The sequence below is a fragment of the Corvus moneduloides genome, chromosome 14 (genome assembly GCF_009650955.1).
Source record: "Corvus moneduloides isolate bCorMon1 chromosome 14, bCorMon1.pri, whole genome shotgun sequence".
NCBI lineage: Eukaryota > Metazoa > Chordata > Aves > Passeriformes > Corvidae > Corvus > Corvus moneduloides.
In genome coordinates this window covers 7,157,878-7,177,905 of record NC_045489.1, presented here as the reverse complement: position 1 = coordinate 7,177,905, position 20,028 = coordinate 7,157,878, and the positions used below count along the sequence as shown (strand labels likewise).

At 48.4% G+C, this 20,028-nt stretch overlaps 1 long non-coding RNA gene across 2 annotated transcripts; it reads left to right on the top strand.

Moving 5' to 3' along the window:
* Positions 1–4,782: 4,782 nt before the first annotated feature.
* Positions 4,783–18,350, top strand: LOC116451168. 2 transcript variants are annotated; one of them, XR_004243114.1, is made up of 4 exons: positions 4,783–4,951; positions 13,700–13,816; positions 17,697–17,868; positions 18,029–18,350. It is a non-coding gene; the product is annotated as an uncharacterized LOC116451168 (long non-coding RNA). The 2 variants fall into 2 exon arrangements; XR_004243115.1 differs by lacking the exon at positions 4,783–4,951 and adding an exon at positions 12,688–13,330.
* The last annotated feature ends 1,678 nt before the right edge of the window (positions 18,351–20,028 follow it).

Here is a 20,028-nt window from a genome sequence, read left to right as displayed (position 1 = left end):
GAGCAGTCCCAGCAGCACCGTCTGTCCGGCTGGCACGGGACCTATCCTTTGCTGCAGGCTCGCTCGGAGACACGCTTAGGGTGCTCCTGGTCCTGGGGAGCAGAGGGCGAAACATAGGGGCTTGGGGTGCCGAGCGCAGCGGAATCTGCGCGGGAGCGGTGCGAGAGCGGTGCGGAGCGGAGCGGGAATGGTGCGGAGCAGTGCGGGAACGGCGCCGGGCTGAGGACCAGCAGAGGGAGCACAAGAGTGCAAAAAACCCCACCGGGAAGCCGGGGAGACGAGGGCTCCGGCTGCGCTGGTGTGCGCTGGTGCAACGTGGGCCCCACGGCTGCTCTGCCGTGCGGGCGAGACCCCGCTGCCCCATCCCAGAGCCGCGGGGCTCCCCGGAGGGACCGATAGGGAAAGGTCCGGGTGTCGCAGGCAGCCTTCAATGCCCTGGCTGTCCATCAGCAGCCCCCGAGCCACTTTATCCGGTGAGAGATGCCGAGATAACAGGTCCTGCAGTCAGGACACAGCCTGTGAGGACAGTCTTCATCCCTCTGCATGGCCGAAGTTCTGCAGTGACTTTGCGGCTTCATCAGGTCACATTTTAATTCATATTTCTCCGTCCCCTGAAACTGAGTCCCTCTCCTCACACTGCTGGAGCAAGCAAACCCCTGGCTGGGGCCCGAGAGCAGGACAGTGGGTGCGAGCAGTGCCCCAAAGTGCTAGGCTGCCTGCCAGGCCCTGAAAAGGGGCTTTCAGCACCTCCAAGCTCGACTTGCTTTTGGAGTTCACTGTGAAAAAGACACCGTGACAAACCCCGGAGGGTTAGTTTTGGCGGAAAACTATATTTGAAAGAAAACAGAGCAGCCATCCTGTTGCAGTCAAAGGAGCTTGTGATATCCCTGCTGCAGCTCAGTGCTGCCTTTCTCGCTGTCTTTTCTCCCAGAGGCAAAGATGCCATGAGACTCTGGTTAACACCAGGTTATTCACATGGGGGTATCTGCTCACACATTTAGTGTCCACAGCCTGCTTGTCCTCATCAAATAGATCTCCAGCTGTATAAGCAATGCAATGACCCATCTGGGACCTCCTTCAGCACCCTGTGAAGGGCAGTGGCAGCAGGACAGGTCCCTGCACTGAATAGGCTCTACCAGGCCAGGGGATCACAAAGTAAAAAGACAAATAATTTGCAGCACATCACTGCTGGTGGTGAGGTATCAAGGGCTGGTTTTGCCAAGAAGAGTTGAATTCCACCTGGGAGGAATTCATTCCTTGCCTGTGCTAATATTAAAAGCATGCTGGATGGTTTAATTTTAGGCCCGGTTATCTTTCTCACCACAGAGTTTAAACACAATTGCATGGCAGGATGTCTGCAGAGGTCAGATGGGAATAATAGAGGTGTTAGTCACTCCAGAAAAGGCATTAAATCGTGCTGGGCAGTTTTCACAGTTACTTCTGGTGCTGCCGCAGGGAGAACCCCGAGGTCTTGTCTAGCAAAGCTTCAGCATTTTTTTAGGGAAGTATAGCCAGAATTTTTTACATCTTCATCTGTCTTTCATAGCAGAGCAGTGTGTCCATGTTGCAGCTGCCGTGGGGACTGTCCTGCTGGCGTCCAGGCACCAAGGGAGGGTCATTGTCCCATTGTGTGGATGGGAAATGTGAGCACAAGGATGCAGAGCTCTGCTTGGAGGCTCCGAGCTCAAGTCTCTGGGGGCCTCGGCCTGAGCTTTAACTACAAAACCATCTTGCACAGTCTTCCATGTGCTGAGCAAAGCATTTCAAAGCATCCGCCTCTCTGCTCATGACCCTTTGTAAGCAGCTTCCCTGCACTTGTTGCAGGCTGTCCCTCTGGAAACCCAGCCATTCTCTCCAGCTTAGGCAGCAGCATGGATAAACCTCTGTTACAAAAGCTTGAGCCCCAGCCAGATTTCCCAGAGACCAGCCAAACTCCAGCAGAGCAGAGACAGTTCTGGCTTGTCCCAGCACTGGTGCCCAGCTCCAAACCCCAGGGGCTGGTCCCTGGGCTGTGGGCACAGGTGCCACCATACATGAGGTCCATGAAGTCACAGTGACTTCAGGACCAAAGGACCTCCTGGGCTCAAGCTGTGGAGCAAAGAGTGCATCTGCCTCAAGCCACCACAGAGGAAAGGGACCAAGCAAACGCCAGTGGAAGGGAATGGCAGTTTTGGAAATGTGTGAGTCACGCTGGGGTCTGACATTCCTGATGAAGAGGCTGAGATATGCAGGCTGTGCTGGCTTCCTTGGTGGGTGACAGGGTTCTGGTGGGTGCATCCTCGCAGGGCCCAGCCCCACCACTCCAGGGCATCCAGACACACAAGAGCAATTGTGGCTTACTCACTGCTGGGCAATGAACACTGAATGTTGGGCCTGAATATTGTTGTGGATTTCAATAGAAAGTGCTTTCAGATTGAAATGACCTCGATTAGAGCTGGTTGAAGAATTTGTTGCGAATAAGGTTCTGTGCAAAGTTTGTCATTTTCATGTTCATTGTGTAATAATTGGTGATTACATTTTTTCCAGTATTTATCCTGTGCTGATCTTGGCATCAGCCTGAAATGCCAGCAGTGCAATGACAAGAGACAGCACCCATGCCAACATCCATGCAAGCATCCATGCCAGCTCAGGCATTACTTGCTTTCTATATGTCAGGGACATCAAGCAACCCAGAACTGCCTCCCCCTCAGAAACATACAATCCACTGGTGCTCATTTGGCTATTTTTAACTTGATTAAGGGCTCTGCAAGTTCCCCTTGGGGGAACGGATGCAAATGGGGAGATGCATCTGTCAGGCCTGTGCATGCTGTGAACAAAAACTTTCTGTAAACATGTATTCCCATGTAAACCAATTTATTCCCCAGTTTATTCAGCTTTCCTTTCCATCATTATGGGATTATGGTTTTAGTAATAAAAATGAGGATGAATAGTCCCTGATAGCTACACTGACAATTTACAGAAGCAGAATTTCTTGCCTTCTATGCAATTTCTGGCAGAAATGTAACACAGAATTACTTAACAAAATAATAATAAGTATCAGTCGTTATTCATAGAAATATAATGTAGATTTGGTTCATACTTTTACATGTGATATGAATATAAGGACACACATGGAATTGCACTGATTAAACTATAGATGCAACACTTAAGGTGGGAAAAACCTATGTGACCACCACTATGTCTTAGTCTTAAGACAGAATATGTCCAATTTTAATTGTTTGGAAGTGGGTTTTAAGTAAGTCACAAAGAAGTTTGCTTTAAACCACCACAGTCCTGTCTGTACAGGAAGTTGCATCAGTGTCTTTTAGTTGGTGCAAATCTGTGTGCAGACAAACCCTGCGTGACCTGTCCTCTTGGAGGCACATTCCAAACTCACAGCACACTGTACCTTTAGTGCTGATAGGTCAGCACCAAGAGCTAGGGCAGGAACTTAATTAAAATGGGAGATCATTAGTTTTTTTTCTGGTGATCAATGAATCCAGGACAAAAAATTTGCACTAAGTCATCAGCTGCAGTGAATTAATCACCCGGTATTTGCTGTTCTGCTTCCTCCACTGCAGCTCACTGAATAGTAGCATCCACAGGAACTTTATAGCATTTGTAAGAACTTTATGTTGTAGGTGAAATGTGATTTCTTTGAAGGATAACTATGAACTGCAATCAATAACACCGATGACTTCAAATCCTCACTCTGACTGCCATCGTGGTGGGTTGGCTAACAGGAAGATGAGCCTGTTGTTATGTGCTCAGGCTGTTGTAAAGCACCAACAGGGGCTCTGGTCCTGCTGCTGCTCTGAACCCAGCAATGCAAAGGGATAGCTCCAAGGATCCACAGGAATCAGGTGAGAAAGACGTTGCCAGAGCATCTCCAAAAGGGCATCTCCAAGGGACTGTGCTGTCAGGTGAGCTGGTGCCTTCCCAGCACAAAGAGATACAAACACAGAGCTGGAAGGTGGATTTGCAGCAGCAGAGCCCTAAAAGTAGGCTTGTCCCATGCAGGAGCAGGAGCTGAGACCCCTCCGGCTTCTCCAGCCGGGACCCAGGGGAGTCCAGCCAGCTCAGCTGTAAATGTTATTGTATATTTATAAACAAGATCAGGCTGGAGGGATGACATGGCTCTATTTACCCCAGTGGCATGCAAAAGTAAACACCCTAGATGAGCTGATCATTAGTTTGCCTCCCCTGCTTTCATGCCTATGTGAATAGGAACGTTTCCCCTCGCTCCTTCGCTCTGTCTGGTTTTGTTTGCTCTATCTCCACAGGGCTGATTTAATAGCCCTTCTTGAACTCAGAGAAGGCTGTCATTTGCCTGCAGATCAAAACAATGCTGACTGCCTTACATTTGAAAAACCCCCAGTTTGTGCTTTATGATCAAGATAAAAATCCTCCTCTCAGTTTCATAAAACAGGCAGCGAAACTTTGTGTGATTCAGGACAATCCCACAAAAACCAAGGCTTTACTGAGAGCTTGGGAGCAAGCCAATTTGATGCATTAATCTCAAGAAATAAATCACATAAATAAGAGATAAGCACATGTTTCCCCCCAAGCAAATGGAGGCCACTTGGCTGTGAAAGGCGCATCCTTCTCAAATAATGAGTGGGAGACTCTAATTCTAGGCTCGCAGTCAGTGTTTCTGTAGGGGCTTGCAGGCTGTGAGCAGAGGAGTAGCTGAGCGTTATCAGGCATCTGTTGAGAGGGTGTACATCTGACATAGCTCACAGAGCCAGCAGAAAAGTCAGCACAGACTATTTTCCCACCCACACACTTTCACAAGGAGTCAATGGCGCCACTACTGCACAGGTCTTGTAAAGGGTCAAGGATTTATTTTTCTTGAGTGAGCAACCAACTTCTTTTTCCATCAGCAACAATATTTTGTGACAGCAAGGCACCATCCCTAGGATCCCAGTAGTCTCTGACCCAACAGATACTGAAACTGCAAGAACACTGCTAGGTAAGTGCCCAGCATTCGGTCATGCACAGAACGCCCCCCTTTGCACTGGGTGAGATGTCCAAGACAGACGCTGGAAAGGCGAAGAACACCTAAATTGCCACGGTAATCTTAATCCACCTCCTTCATGTTTCATTGCATAAGCCTCAGTAATGAGGGCTTTGCAGGAATGCTGATTGGGGTGTCAGGAGGGACAGACAGATGGGGCTGGTCCAACACCAGGCACTGGAGAGGCAGGAGGGGTCTCAAGTGTGGGTTATTTATTGGGTACAGAGGCAGAGGCTGTCCGGATTGTGTTACCCAGCATCCACCTTCATCTTTCTTTTCCCTCTGGACAGTGAAAACCAGGGAATTCTGTGTGGAGAAGCCACATGGATGAGGTCTGGTGCAGACTGCAGTAGCAATTCTGAGTGCTGTAACGTGACTGTGGCAGCAAACTTGGGTTAATCTGGAGTTTGGCTTTTGTGGCTCTAGGAGGCACTTCATGAAAACCCAAACCAGCCGAGTCAAATGAACGAACACCCCACATCCTTGGTAGCCTGACTCTGCTAAAATTAAATGCCCTGAGATGCGCATCTCTCATCAGCGCTTTCTTAAACTTGTCTTTATTTTCTTCCCTCTGCAGCATCCACAAAGCAGGGCAGCACTGCAGCTCCCCAGGGTCACCCATCCCCCACTCCCTCCCAGGCAGTCCCATTTCTGGAGTGGTCTGGGCTGTGTTCCTTGGCCCCGGCATTTCACCTCTCCATCCCCACAGCCCTGTTGCAGCCTCTCATTTATTCTGGGCCATACTGGCAGCTGGCTTGATTCTTGCAAAGCTACCAAACCACATCTCATGGAGATTGATCACAGGAGCCATTGTTGTCCTGTGGAAAGCCATTTATTTAGTTAGTCTCCAGGGTGTCTCTGGAGGGAGAGGGGGAAGGTGGACAATTACGGGAGTGAAGGATCTCTGCTCAGCTCAGGCTTTCTCAGGGATGTGAAACCCCAGCCAACCACAGTGTGCTTCCACCCAGACATGGGGCTATTTTTAGTGCAACATTTCAGCTGGATTGCTGTTCCCTCTGCTCAGAGCCCAAATGTTCTCTCAGGCACTGACTATTGTGAGTGGGCTGAGGTGGGAGGGTGGCACAGCTTTTCCCTGCACGCTAGGCAGCCATAAGGACCTGAAATCAGGGCAGGTGGCAGATCCAACAGCCTTATCTGCAAAGGGCTCTTCAGGGCATCCTCTGCTGAAGTCTGGGTTGGTAACTCATAGCACAGGACAGGCTTCTGCTGCCCTTCTTTCTCTGCTCAGGCTCTGTTAAACTCCCAAGCTGCAAGTCCCTTGCACCAGACCTGCAGAACCATCCAGGTGTGCAGAGCAGGATGTGCGCAGGGATTCTGGAGGGCTGTGAATGGCATGGAGGTTTGGCTGCCCTCAGATGCATCTCTCCATGCTCTCAACTCATGTCACACCTGCCGTGTGGCAGCTGAGGCATTGCAAAGGGTATATAGGAAAAAAAAAGATCTAAAAACAACGCACCATCGATCTGCATCAACTCTTTTCAGGCTCTTCCCCCACCTGCAGGCAGGAAAGTTCTGGGAAATGCTTTGACGTCCTGCTCAGCAGAGCAGTCCCGGCTCTCAACCAGCTCTGTGTTTGCCTCCCAGCTAGCCCAGTATCCCTTGCTCTCTTCAGGAGCTTTCCCCATTGGCTGGAGATGTTTTCCTGGGACAATGTCTCTCCTGCTTGTGGGGTCACAGTGTGCAGGGACAGGAATTATTGGACTGCTGACTCTGGGACATGACTGTATTCTCCAGGAGAAACAGAAGATAGGGAATAAATACTCTGTTTTAATGATTGGTTATGGAGACAGAGGTCATCACCATAGCAAACAGAGTCTCCTTTGGGGAAAGATGAGGGTCGCTGTGATAAGCTGGGTTGTTTCCCCATGCTGCGTGCTCACCAAGATGTTTGGGAAGTGCTTTGTGCCAGTGAGCTCTGCTGCATGTGTGTCTGGTTGGGCACAGGGCAGCTCTTCCTGTGCCTGGACTGGAAACGTTTTAAACAGGAGACCGAAGAGTAGCAGATAATAAAAACCACACTCCAATCTGAAATTACTGGATGAATAATCATTGGTGTTGAAATATATGAAACTCTGTGAGTCTGGGCTCTCAGTGCTTTCACCAATACCCAGTGGATGTCCAAATACAAACAATGAACAACTGCAGCAAACACAGTGTGGGGAAGGGAAGTGACAGCTTTGCTCTGTCTCTGGGCAAGAGAACCAGGTTTCTCAGGGGCGCTGTGGCCACTGTGTGTCTGGGCCGCACAAAGGAAGTTTCGTGCCCAGACCCCCTCCCTGGTTCCTGGTTCCCTCTCCCTGTGCCTGCCTCTTCTGCTGCTGCTGGGCTGCAAACCTGGGTGCCCTGGCTCTGAGGGGCTCCCAACCACACACAACTGCCCCATCTGCGCCCAAGTGCTGTGTCTAGGACTCACCCAGAGCTTTTTCCATGAAGAAATTGCTCTGGGAGCCCTCGACTATGGCAAGATGGTTCACACTCCCTCCAATAACCTTTGGAAAAGGTCCATAGCCAGCCGAGTGTTGAGCTGCCAGCTCCAACTGGAGAAGTGGGTTAGCAAAACAGAGACAGATGGCCAGGGTTTAACTTGGGCACTTTTTCATTACTTCCATCATGACAGCCGTCAGGAGTGTCTCTGCTGCCTTTGCTGTAACTGGAGGATTGGGCTCCCTCTCAGCCCCAGCTCGGTGGCACCCTGTGCCCTTGCTGGGATCTGGGGGCAGACCTGACTCTCCCTGCCAGGACTGGAACCAGTCCCTGTATACACAGCCATACTGGGAGTAGTGGTGCAGGGGCTGCTGTGTTCAAAGAGGAAGGGAGGGCAGGGGGTCCAATCTGCAGAGTAAGAGCAGTGTCCTACAGGGATAATGAAGGAGGTAGGTCAGGCAGGGAGGCATGCGGGGAGGTGATGGAGCTGGTGGGGATGAGGACACATCAGTCCAGGGCCCAGAACCCATGAACAGATCATGGTAGCAAATCTGACATTCCCCTGGCATCAGCACTGACTACACAGGTTTTTTGAAGGACTTTGCTGCCAGATTGCACAAAAACTCCACTCCAGGCTGGTGTCTGGGTTTAGAGTGGGCAGCAAAGGGTCCTGGGCCTTGTGCAGCACCCACAGGGTTCGGTCCCACACGATGCAGGGGATAACTGCATTAGCCATCCCATTGTTCTGCAAACTGCAAGCTGCTGCCCACCTCTCGGCCATGCCTGACTGGATCCTCCCACACTCCTCATCCTGTGCAGGACAAGTCTGCAGGGGGGAGCTGTCCCACTTGTTCTTCAAGCCTCACTGGTTCATGCTAATGTCCCCTCAATCACAGCTGGAGTAAGTTGGACCCTGATTCCAAACCCAAATCATTGCTAGATAAAACCAAGAGGGATGTATCAGTGATGAGATGAGAGAGATTCATTCTTTGCCTGGGTGGAGAGAAAATACATGCCAGGCAATGTCTGGTTTCTATCAGCAATTTAAATGGCTCTCTGGATGTAAGACGAATATGTCCCGTAACTGGGGAGCACCACACTGCACTTGCAGGGCTTCTACTTCTCCCAAGCCCAGCTGCTGCAGAAATAGAGGCAGGCAAAATTGTCCGGGGTCAGGAGTCACCAGCACTTAGTTTTTAAATAGTTTGGCTATTTTCAATGCTAACAGTGTTTGTTTTTTTGGACACAAACTTTGCCCAGCCTCCTGCTCCAACTCCAGCAGAGCAGCTGGCCACTGGCACAGATGCCACTGTGGTGGCACCAGGGTGTGACACATCCGCCCAGGGACATGGCATCACAGCAAATCCTTGTCCAGAGCCTCCCTGAGTGCTGGCTGCTCGGTAGAAGCCTCGTGTACCTGCGGTAGGTGGCCCTGAATGGCACCTTACCAAGGGTGTTCCTAGCTGGCATTGGAGCTGCTGGTTTGTGCTTGTCACAGTCCCTGTGCTGGGGGATTTCAGCTTTGCCAGCAAGCTTCTTGTTCAAACATCAGCTGTACTAAATTTGTACAAAGCATTTCTCATGCTGTCCAGATGCCACTGCTTCTAAAAATAGTCCAGTCTAGTCTGTTTTCCCAGCTTCTTGCCTTTTATCAGCAATAGTTTTAATAGTCTTTGCAATACTTAAGGAGTCATTTGTCCACGTCAGGCCAGCAACTGCTGGAAATAAGAGTCAATTCCAGTTCTCCCATACTCCCATTCATGCCCTACACAAAAAAAAAAAAAAAAAAAAAAAAGACCATGAAGAAACTTTTTGCATTGGAAACAGAAGTTTTTGATGCACACTTAACAGGAGCTGGGTGGCAATGGGTGAAATCCAACCTTTCCCTGCAGACCTACCCAGCACACAAAAGCTGCCATGGGTCCTTCCCTTGGCACTGGTGCAGCACCTGGAGTGGGAGCAGGATGTCCCTGAGTATCCCCAGCATGGTGAGCTGTGCAATCTTACCAGAACAAGGAGAGCCATAGGATGGATTGGATAGGGTGGGAGGAGATGAGAAAACAGGACATGACATGAGATTGAGTGGGTTGGGATGGGAAGAGGATGGGGTAGGAGAGGGCACAATGGTGTGCCAGGCCAGCATCCAGGGACAGTTCTGTCCTGTGGCCAGTTTGGTGAGAAAAGCTGAGGCACATACTCATGCCTCAGTTTCCCCTCTCAGTAGGTATCACTGTGCTCTTTGAGAGCCTGGCAACTTTGTCAGGCTGGAGGTCACCATATCAGCTGTTTTGAGCGCCAGACACAGACACTATTTGTGACATTGTTTGTGCTTGCTTTTATTTTATTTCATGTAAAATTTATGCCTTTTCTGAAGCATTTCTGCAAACACAGCTCTTAGGGAACCATGTCATTATATAAGTATACAGTGATATGTCCAGTTCTTGAATGTTGTGGCTCTTCCTCTGTTTATTTTTCCTCCTCCTGGACCTTTTGTTCAGCAGAGAGGCTGGATTTTTTTTCTTTTGGCTCTGTCTGCCTGGAGTGAGCATCCAGGAGGTGCAGCATTGACAGAGCTGGTGCAGGGACTGTGTTGAAGTCCCCAGGGGTGGTCACAGGGATGAGTGGGGGACCAGGAGGAGAGTGATGGGTGCCTTGAAGAATAAGTCCAAGGGAAGAGCAGGGGCAGAGGCTTTCCTGAAACATATCCAGCATCAGCCTGGCTGGCCCGGAGGTTGCATTCACATTTCTGGGTGTGATGGCCCTGGAGAGACAGCTTGGGAGAGAAACAATCCTCCTCTGAATGCTGCACTGGGATCATACCTGAGAGCCTTTGACAGCAAAACTCTGCCTGTTCTCCTTGCAGAAGAGCCCTTGGGACCAGTGGACACTTGCATGCACCCAGATGTGGGCTCAGGCATGGACCAGCGGTGGGAGGTGCTGGCTGTGTGTGGGCAGGGGTGGTCGTGCAGGCTTGTGCCCAGGAAGGCCCAGCCAGGGCACACAGTTTCTCTTTGCCAGGTCCCCTCTGCGGAGCTGCTCCCGTACTCTGCCTTTATTGTGGTTCTTCCCAGTGGCTGCTGGAAGGCCGTGGAACAAACAAACGCGGGAACAATGCTTTCCAGGAACCCTGCACTTCCTCCGGGAGCCCCAGGGTCAGGGCTGCGAACGCCGCAGAAACACACTCTGCTGGCTGTGGAGAGAGCTGGAGTGGGGAGCATCCCGCCCAGCCATCCTGCCAGTGGTTTTGGTAAAAAAATTAAAAAAAACAAAACAAAGCAACATTTGCACCTTATCCTCCATCCCCCAAAAGAGTGTTTGAATTCCCGGTGCGAGGACTGGAACACATCGGTGTTTCAGGGAAGGCTCAAAAAGTGCTGATGAAGCATTTGGACTTCAAGACTTGCAGACTGGAGGGGAACATGCATGGTTAAAGGCTTGTTTCCACAGCTCCTCCAAAAAAAATCCATGCATTTTATGTATTTGTGGAATGGGCTGCATATAAATTATCCATAAATAAGCTTAACATTAGTGAGCAGGTGGAACAGGGCAGGGTTCAGGAAATTATGCAAAGAGAGTAGACAAAGAGCCAGACTTTGATTGCTCTTTGTGTTGGGGAGCTGGGCTCACTTTGTGCAGTCAGAACGAGTTAGTGCGGGGCACAAAGGCAACAATTTTGAGTTTGATTAAAGTCTGTGACAGCATTCATATGCTAAATGATTATGCGCTACTATCTGCTGCTACAGCATGCATATCACAGGAGAATCACAAACGAATCTGTTGAGGCCAGAGAGCAGTGTCAAAGGAGATGTAATTAAAAAGCCAAACAAGAGCAGGGTAAAAAACCAAATTTGTTGTGGTTCTTACTCAATGACCAGACACATCAAGTCAGGAAGAAATGAATAACATGGAGCAACACAGATATATGTAGAATTTGAAATTCTAATCCGCATGTAAATATTGTAGTCAGTATCCTGTCTCCCACCTTCAGAACTTCAGACACACAAGAACTGTGTGGCATCCCCCGTGCAAGCCCATGCCTGTGGAGGCAGGCCAGGGCTCTTCAAAGGCATTCCCAGCATAAGGATTATTTTGCCTTTATGTTTGCTGCCCATTCAGTCTTTTGTGAGATGCCACAAGGAATCGAGTGACATTTGAAACAGGAACAAGGACTAGACACGTCCCCCCCTCCCTGTGTCGGTCACACAATGCCTGGCGGAGGAGCTGCCGAAGGTGCTGCAAGGCAGAGCTGATGCACACCCGGCATCACCTTCACACAGGAGGGGACTGCACGGACCTTGCATCCCACGTGTGCTGCCTTCAACCCCTGCCTCCACTCACAAGTGAGAAGATGTCTCTGAAACCCTCGATGACGAGCAGCAGGGGGAAAGTGGGCAGGTGATGGGCCGCAGAGCCATGGTGTCCCCTCCCTGCCATGGCCCTTCCTGACTGACATTGACATGGATATGGGAGCCATCTTGCTTACATTTCGACAGCTATAGCGTGTCCCAGGCTGGGCTCACAAAACGCCCCGCAGCTGCACGGGAGAAATGAGATCATCTCTATGCAGGCCGGGGATGCCCAGATCTCTAGTGTGCAGGTAAAACTGGGCTATGGGGGCTGTGGAGGAATTGCCCCGGCTCCCAGGGCCCCGGAATACAGCTGAGTGGCTGCCCAGGGACACTGGAAATTAATTCACCAGTCTTGTTATGCTGATTGGCTGCTGCCAGGCTTAGGTTGCTTGCAGAGGGATTCACTCAGGGCTGGCTTAGCAACATCTGTGTCCTGATCCCAAGCAAGGTGCGCAGGGTCCTGCAATGTCACCCTGTCACCACTTCTGCCCCCAGGATAGAATCACAGAATGGTTTAGGGTGCAAAAGCCCTCTAAGATCATCCAGTCCAACCATTAACCCAGCACAGTGTTCACTGCTAAGCCACAACCCCAAGTGACACATCCACGTGCCTTTTGAACGTTCAGGACAATACTCCCCCAAAATCCTTTCATTCCCATTCCACTATTGCCAACTTTCTTCTCACAAAGCATTTTCCCCTCCCCCCAAAAGAAAAGAACAGAAATGAAGAGTGCATAAAGATTTTTATCTGCAGCCAGAGGGCTCTGGGAACATGTCTGCCTGCCTGGCAGCAGGGAGGGCTGGTTCTGTGGGAAGGGCAGGCTCTGTGGGGAGGGCTGGCTCCATGAGGAGGGCAGGCTTGTGGGGAGAGCAGGCTCCATGGGGAGGGCTGGAGGGTTCCATAGGGAGCCCCATCCAGCTGCCACCCTCAACATAGGGCTGGCCAGTGCTCACCATGCACCAGATTGCAGTGAAAGGTTTTATTGCCCAGTCAGCTCACCCATATCAGCCAGCTATTTGGCTGAAGGGAAGGCATCCATTCAAAGCCAGTTTACAGCAGAGGCTTTATTTTTATTTTAAATCATCTGGAAATTTAAAATCCCCTTTGGCACTCATCCACTTTGGAGAGAGAGCCAGGCCTGTCTGGCCAAGCAGCCCTGCTCTAGCTGAGCTGGGTGGATCCAGTGCTGGGATATTCTTTTAACTCGAGCAGGAGTGGGATACTCGCTTTCTTCCAGCAGCTCCATGAACTCCCCACACCGAGTGTCAGTTTGGTTCTCATGCTGTGTGTATCACACAGTATGGATGTCACTCAGAGGCATTCAGGGCTTGCTGTGACATCTGTGACATGGTGCCTTGGCCAGGACAAAGGGCAATGGGACAGGCGGTATGTGTAGGGTTCGCCTCAGGTGAAGGGCAACCATGCAAAACATGGGTTGTTTATTTTCATTGTGGGATGGCTGCAGGTCTGACAGGAGACTCTGCTCAGGACTGGCTGAACCTGGAGGCACAGGCATGCTGAGTTTAGAGCAGAGCCCTGGTAAGTTCTCCATGAGCGATATTCTCCCCCCAAATCCACAACATTTTATTGGATTTTTCCTCCGCAGGATGGCAAACCCAAGGCGGGTCATCCCTTGGGTCAAGGGGTGTTTTGGAGAATGAAAAAAAAAAAAAAAAAAGATAAGTAAATCCAGTGCCTGCATGCAGTTATAGTTGCATAGACCTGTTTTTTCACCCTGCAGGGAAAACAGAAGGCACTGGAAATCTCCAGCCTGCTCTGGCTGCTGGCACATCTGGCTCCCCAGCCCTGTGTGTCCCTTCACCGTGGCTTCTCAGCAGGAAGGCAGGTTAGTCTGGAACAAGGCAGAGAACAGATCAATGACAAGGATTTATCCATTCTGTGTCACAGAAAGAAAATTGAGAAGTCCCTGCCCAGCAGCTTGGGATTGCCACTGTGGAGACTGAATCTGCTGAGTGCACCAGCTGCAAGACAGAACAGCATCTTTTATCCAAAAAAGTGGGTGAGGTGAGCAACTGTGTGTTCAGTGAAGAGTAGAGGATCTCCAGATGCAGCTTTCAAATACATCCCAGGAGGGCCTGGGCTGCCCTCCTGCCCTTGAGGTGGGAGCTCTACAACCTGGGGCAGCTGCAGCCAGTGTTGTGTTCCCTGCCTGATCCATGCCTGGAGGGAATGAGGATTATTGCTTGTGAGCGTCTTTCCTGGTAGGAGAGGAAGGGAATACGAATCAGGCTGGGAGAGGGGATCAAACAGGCATGGAACCATAACCTCTCAGCCTATCCTTCCCAACCTGCCCTGTCCCACTGGCTCCTGCTTCCAGGCACAGTCCCCATCCCTGCTCCAGAATGTCAGCACTGCAGTGGATGGGCTTCCCCTTCTCCCTCCCCAAGTCCTGCTGCACAAGAGCTGGTCCCTGCAAGGAAAGACCAGTTCCACCACCAGCACATGCCCATGAGGACCAGGCACAAGGAGACACGAGCAGAGACTCTTGTCTAATCTTAGCTAAGCCCTTGCAAAGCCCTACTGCACAGACACAAACTAGACTTCTTCGGAGTCTCATAAAACTGAAAAAACTGTGGCCAGACCCTTATAGCAATGGCAACACACTCTCTTTAGCACAAAGCCTATCTTCCCACATTGGATTTCAAGTCCCCCTTTCAAAGTATGGAAGCATTAGATCTTTCCAAAGAAAGGATTTCCTGAATTATTATAACACTGGAAAAAATAATGTAGTCTTCCCTGGCTCTCACAGGCTATTGAAGTACTTAGCTGAATTTTTTTCTTAAAAAAACAAAAGCTAGAGTCATGACATAAGAACAGGGTCTTGTACTTAGAAGGGACATGAACCTCCAGAGCAGGCTTTGCTACCAACTCTGCCTCTAATAATAGCTGCCAACTTTGTGAGCATTGTACATTGTTTAAAGAATCTAATCAAGTTATATATTCCTTTTGAAGTCAGACAACTTTGACTTAGCAATGGCTTCAGAGCTTTGAAAAACCCAATCTTTTCTAGTTTGTCTTCCACGATGGTTTCTTACCTATCTCACATTGCTGAATAAATCATTATAAACATAAACCAGATGCCTGATGCTAACAGTAACTTTAGAGAGCCCTGCTTCCCCCGAGATGTATGGGCAATGACTAATACACTTTTAGCCTCCAGACTTAATTTAAAGCATTCTGGAATTGTGCACTGGTGAGATGAAGGTTGCCCAAGACAATAACTTTTACATTAAATATAATCTCTGTCTTTAGCAGCAACAAAGTTAAGGTTGCTCTCCTTCAGGCCCAGTGTCTCATCTGGCCATGGGTGCTCTGCGAGCCTGAATGCACTGGAAAAAGAAGACCAACTTAAAGAAAATGAACTGTCTGTGTTTGAATGCATGGGAACAGCATCTTATGTGACTTGCAGTGAGCATGCAGCAGCCAGGCACTGCTCCTCACAGTGAAGTCAATGCTGTTTTCTGCGAAGGTGTGACAAGGGACAGTGCTGAGTCTCTCAACATATCGTCTCCCTCTGGCAGAGCAACAAACACTCTATCTGCCCTCAGCCTGTCATCAGCTGAGCTACAGCATTTTGAAACCTGGAACTCACCTTGCCTGAAGACAGATCACGGATGTGTGGAGCAGTGCAGGGGGCTGTGCTGGTGGAAGATGAGTGTTCCTGACCCAGAGACCTCAATCTGTGGAAAGCCTGTAGCTAACAGCTGCTCCAGAGCTGCTTTGCAGAGAATATATTGCTTAACAGAGGAACACATTTACATGCATTTCTAGTACAGCTAAATTAGTGTCTGGAGATTAAGCTCTGGCAAAGAAACAAAGTTTTGAAAGCTTCCTTCTGTACCTTCACTTTCCTGTGTCTGTGCACACTGAGACTGCAATTGGGTTAATCTTGACATTCTATTTTCATAATTTTGTCACCCCTGTTCTACAAGGTTTGCTGTCTTCCTTGGTTTGGTTATTTGAAGAAATAACCAAAAAGTGGAGAGAAGAAAGGATGGGAGGAAATCTTTGGATCTGCCAAAGTTAAGGGAATTAATATTAGATAAACTCTTCCACACAGGCATGCTTTGCCCTTGTGACATTGCCGGCACAGCGTGGCACTTTGGAAAGCTCAGTACAGAATTTCCTGACATAGAGTGAAATAAAAGGAGTCATTGCTAAAAATATACCAACAAGGAGGCTCATGGGGAACTCATGGGGGGATTATTCCTTCTCCCCAAACTTCATGGCAATACCCTTGTTTTGTTGAGGGACCCTTTGTGGCAGCCTCCCAAGCAACATGGTCACACTGAAGCCCAAGGATGTGTTTGAAACCCTTGCAAAGATACCCCATGAAAAATAAAAGCATCCCAAAACAACCAGATAGAGATTTTTCATAAGTTCGCCTTTTGAATGAAATTTGTGTTACCTTTGCATCACAGCTTAGCCTTTCCTAATTTCCAGCTGTTTGGTAAAGCTTCAGCCCTGGACTGGTTTTTTTTCATTCTCATTTTCAAATGAAACCTCACCACATTATTTGATATGGAGAACAAGGTAAAGCACAGAGTGGCTTGAGGAGAGGAAAGACTCCAGACCCAACATCTCCCAGGAAACTTTTGCCACCTTTTGCTCAACTACAGGAGAGCTCCTTGCCAAACCAGACCCCACCAGCTCTCCAGCCACACTTGCAGCAGCACCAAATCCATCTCCAGAGGAGGTTACTAGGGCATTAGAATATAAAAGACCATAACTTATGTATTTAGCCATATTTTTAATTATGTTGGATAGCAAGCAAGCCCTGAAAATCATCTTTTACAGAAAGCGTTAATTTTAGATGATGTTTTTCCCTTATAAAGAATGATTTACCTGTCTCTGTGGGGTTGTACCTTTTGTACAATAGAGCACATGTCTGTTCTGGTTCCTTACATATGAGGTACAGATCCCAGGCAAGCAGCTGTCCTATGGTGTTGTGGGGTTTCCATTACAAATGGGAATCCTTTACAGGCAGCTTTCATTTTTTCATCTGAAAGCCTCAATACACTGGCAGTTATCAGAGTCCTGTGAACTTTCATATCTATTATGCCATCACCACTACAAATGCTTTCAAATTAACAACCAGCCACATTTCCTCTCTATGACCAAGCAGGAAAATGAAGAGAAAAGACAGAAATTATTACATTACAGAATACCTTCTCCTCAGTCCCACTTAGCAATCACTTTGTAAAGAGATCTGAAAGGTTATTTACATTGGGATAAATCTAAGGGGATGAATAAGAGCAAACACTCCAAAAAGGGATCACAGCTGTTTCCTTTCTTATCCCTGCCTCTCTGCTCCCAAGTAATTGCCCTCATGCCGGTGTCAGATGGGATCCTCACAAAATGGTGAGAAACAGGCATTTTAAGTAATGTCATAAATACATTTTTATTTCAATTTTTAGCTTATTGCTTTTTCCAATTCCTGTTTGCCTTCGGAAAGGGGTATCTTCAATGTGTGCATGGACAAGGGCAGGCACATGGAGAACAACCCCTTCTGTAGGAGCAGGTCCACTGCTGCGTTGGCAGTGACAGGAGGAATAGAATAACAGGAGGAACAGACTAAAAAGCAAGACAGCATTGCAAAAGGAATGTTTTCTAGCAATGTATTGCAGAGCTGTCCCACCATTGCTGACAGAGGCTTCCAGACATGCAAACATGGTGGGATGCACAGCAAAAGGCTGGAATCATGGCCCGGCGCCTTTTCTGAGTACAACGTCAGGGTCCCAGGTGTTCATTTGGTACATCTGGCACAATGATCTTACATCTGAAAATAACAAGAGAGAGATTCAAAAATCAAGGAAATTCACTATTTTCACAGTGTTTTCTCACAACTTTCAATTCATCCTGTTAATTCTCCATCTTTTGACAGTACCTTTTCAAAGCATGATCAATGGCCACACCTGCTTGGCAATGAGAAGCGGAGTCTCAATCTTTGATGAGGACTTGCAGGGCTCCACGACCTTCGATGGTCACTGGTGGGAGATCACATTCAAGTAACCCCAGGGATTCCCCTGGCCTGGCAGCCTGTGGATAAAATCTGTGTGAGTGACTTAATATCCTCAAAAAAATTGCCATGGTGAATAATCCTCTGAGATTTGGTGTTGCCCTCAGAAACACAGGCTGTCCTTTATTATATTTAAACATCAAAGGATGCCATTTGCTTTTAAAATTATGTTTGGTGTTAATATTCTGCTCCTACAGGCCAGTTGGATCATGGGGAAGACACATTCATCTCAAAATGAAGGTCTGCTCTTCTGACTGATAGGCCTGAAAAATTGTGCAACAAATGCCAATGCACAACTCATTTATACTAGACACAACTGGTGGTAGATAAAGTTCTGTACCAGAAATGTGCATAAATGTTTTATTTCTACCTTCACTGAGAAGAAGACAGAATTTTGTACTTTATGTAACTCTTCCCTCACCCTGCTATAACTTGCACCAAAATTTTAGCCTTGAAGAACTGTGGTGGGGGAGCTTTAATCAAGGGGACTCCTTTATGCCACAGGTTCAACTAGAGGAGCTGCCAGAGTGTAGGTTCAGCCCCAATTTTTCTGTCCAAATGGTGATGCAAAAATCAGAAAAGTAGAAAATTTTATTATCCTTGTACTTCTGGGGCAGACTGAGGATCTTCAAAAACTTTGGAATGTCTTGGGGACAAAGACATTCTTCTCATCCCTGTGTCTTGCATAACTTTAGGTGTTGTATGAGAGAAGATCACAGCAGAGAGAAAGGAAGATACAAATCCCTCTTTTCTTAGCCTGTTGGCTAAATTCCGAGTATTTTAAGCATTTCTGCTAGAGGTTGGTTCCCCCAGCGAGCCCCAGAGCTCTCATCTCTGACGGCTGTAAATCAAAGACTGTTCACAGGAGATCAGCACGTGCCAATACTGCTTTAGACTTTCTGGCATGTACACTTCATATATCAATAGCAACAGGCCGACCCTCCCTGCAAACCCTTTGGTGATCTCATGATTGTGTTTTGATTTAGTGGCAGGGGAGAAAAGCACAATAGAAGTCATATAAATGATTACATGCAAAGATCTGTTCATCTTGTGAGACCCCTTGTAAATAATTTAACAAAGATCTTTAACAAGTCTCACTCTAAAGGAAAAAGTATGTCCACTTTAAACCTTGCTTTTCCAATTTGGATGTTTAAATCAGTACAGCAGTCTTTTAAAACAGCCAGACTCCATAGAAATTGCCACAGAGAGACAGACACAGAGTTCTGGTTGCCTAGTGTAAAGGACAAAAATGTGAGAAACTCTGTAACAGGCAAACATGGGGTAATCTCCCTTCCCCCAGAAGAGCTCATCCAAGCCTTGGAGACAAGTTAAAATATTAAAGCAAGAGGTTTTGCCCTTCCCAAACCACTGTTCACTTGAACTCTGCAGTGATGGTTTTCTCCATAGGAAGATTCTGCAAAGCTTTTGATAATTTTATGGGAACATCTCATTGCATATATTAAGAATTCCCTTTACCATCTCCCTCCCAGGACACAAGCCTCTCCAGTAAAATACAGCTGGAGACATCACGTCTCAAGGCCGTTGGGTACCTGCCCATGTGCAGCAGCCTTCACTGGCATGGCTGTTCCAGGGCATGGGTGAGGCTTGTGCGAGGAGTGTGGATCCCTCCGCAGGAGAACCTGATTCCCCAGGGAGGGAAGCACAGGGCAATTAGTCACTGTAAAACAGTCCAACAAGGCTAAAGAATTAGGAATTGCCCAGGCTCCAATAAACCAAGTGCTTTTATATGACTTGAGATGCAGTTGGAGGAATCTGGCTAATCTTTTACTCTCCTAGTAAATCATTCATTGAGGCCATCTGTGAAATATGAGAAGAGCAGCTTCAACCCAAGATTCCCGCTTAGCAAAGCTCTTACTGGCTTGGCCGGAAAGAAGCTTTCCTGATAAAGTTGATAGCTAGTCCAAACTCTCATGATTTCCAGCAGCAGTAATCCTGCTGGAGAGATTAGGGAAGCAGCCCTTGGAAGTCCTGAGGTATGGCCATGCACTACAGCAAAATTCAAGGGAACAAAAAACCATAAAATCCGCAGCACTTGCCAGGGCCTGGCCCTGACATGACCCTCGATGCTCTCAGGTTCAGTGGCCTCTGCAGGCAGGTCTGACCAACAGCCCCTGAATAAGTCACAGCCTCTCTGGGACGCAGAGTATTTATGGAGCTCCGGGAGAGCATCAAGGAA